The sequence below is a fragment of the Dama dama genome, chromosome 25 (genome assembly GCF_033118175.1).
Source record: "Dama dama isolate Ldn47 chromosome 25, ASM3311817v1, whole genome shotgun sequence".
Classification (NCBI taxonomy): Eukaryota; Metazoa; Chordata; class Mammalia; order Artiodactyla; family Cervidae; genus Dama; species Dama dama.
The window spans coordinates 36,264,504-36,266,609 of NC_083705.1; positions in this window are offsets into that span (position 1 = coordinate 36,264,504).

A 2,106-nucleotide genomic window follows, 5' to 3' on the forward strand; every position below is an offset into this window, starting at 1 on the left:
GATGGTAAAGAATCTGACTACAATGTGGGAAACCCGGGTTTGCTCCCTTGCTTGGGAAGTTTCCCTAGAGAAGGGAATGATGACCCGCTCTAGTATTCTTGCCTGCGGAATTTCATGGACAGAGGAGCCTGACGGGCTACAGTCCGTGGGGTTGCAAAGACTCGGACATGACCAAGTGACTAACACATACACACGTGTATTCAGCAGTTGAGGGCTGGAGTGAGTCTGTTACAAAGTCCAACCTGACTCTGCTCACCTCATGACAGTCCAGTAACTTCGAGAGACAATGTGTTAAGGCAAATAATATGACTTTTTTCAGAGTTGGCTGACCAAGAGGATGGTAGATGAATGCCTCAAAGTAACCATCTTGTCATGGTCTGGATGCCAGGTTCTTTTATAGAACCAGAGGGAGAGCAGCAATGAGGAACTAAAGTCAAAAGGCAGAATAGAGAGGGAGCAGCAGTGAGGAGGTAAAGTAAAAAGGATCTTGCAAAATAGCTCCTGGAAGGGCCAGCCTTTGGAAAGGAGTGTGTTAATCTCTTTTTTTTGGTAGCCATTCACAGGTGGGCAGATGGTGACTGCCGCCATGAAATTAAAAGATGCTGCTCCTTGAAAGAAAAGTTATGGCAAACCTAGACAGCATATTGAAAAACAGAGACATCACTGTGCAAACAAAGGTCTGTCTAGTCAAAGCTCTGATTTTTCCAGTAGTCATGTATGGATGTGAGAGTTGGACCATAAAGAAGGCTGAGTGCTGAAGAACTGATGCTTTTCAACTGTGGTGTTGGAGAAGACTCTTGAGAGTCCCTTGGACTGCAAGGAGATCCAACCAGTCCATCCTAAAGGATATCTAGGATGAATATTAGTCTTGACTATTCATTGGACAGACTGATGCTGAAGCTGAAGCTCCAATACTTTGGCCACCTGGTGCGAAGAACTAACTCATTGGAAAAGACCCTGATGCTGGGAAAGATTGAAGGTGGGAGGAGAAGGGGACGACAGAGGATGAGATAGTTGGATGGCATCACGGACTCAATGAGCAAGAGTTTGAACAAGCTGGGAGATGGTGAAGAACAGGGAAGCCTGGCGTGCTGCAGTCCTGGGATCACAGAGTCAGACAGGACTGAGTGACTGAACGAGAACAGAAACACAGGTGGGCAGTGTCAGATTATCTCTATGAGGTGAACAAAGCCCTTAAGTTTAACAGTCAGGCAGAGGGGCGGGATCCTTTGAGGCAGGCTATTATGTTTGATTCTAATAACAACAGCAACAAAAGCAAGTCAAAAAACCAGTCTCCAACATGGAATCAGGATTGGTCCTTCTCTGCAAGAAGCTGACATAGACCCATGGCTGCTAGAAATTTTTACTTAATTTGAGATTACATAGTATTTATTTGGGAAAAAGCTTTGCTGACATCCTTACTGTAAAATAGGAAGCAAAAGTGTACCACTCTATTAATCTCACTCCAACATCTGTTGTGCAGGCTCTCACTTCGGGAAAACAAGAGTTACTTGGAAGGCACATTTGGTAACAATGGAGTCACTGGGGAGATCCCACTAGAATGTGTTCTTATTCTTATATTTCATACTTAACATATTTTCTTTCTTCTTGTTATCGTCAATCTGACAGTAGAACTAAAAGATTCTTGACTAAGATAGTACACAAAGAAGCACTTTTGTACTAATCCACAGAAAGGTGAGAATATTATATATCATTTTGATCACTATCTTCTGTGCATCAGTCTGAGGCTAGTTAGGAAATGACTCTGGCTAAATTAAGTCAGTAAATGTATGTAAATGGAAGATTTTGCATAGATTACACAGTAGAGGGAAACCAGGACACCCAGCCCTCAGGAAAAAAGAAAAATAGAACTGTGGCAGCTTTGAGCATCTCAGTCAGAAATTCAGAGACAGTTTCTTTTGAGAGCCCACAAGTCAAGTTCAAAAACACCATCTAATACAACATTGTAAAGCAACTATACGCCAATAAAAATTAATTTAAAAAATAAAAAATAATTTAAAAAATTTGAAAAAGAATACCACAGCATTCTATTCAAGATTTAAATTCCCAGGAGAAAAAGAATCTTGGTTTATGTACTACCCGTTA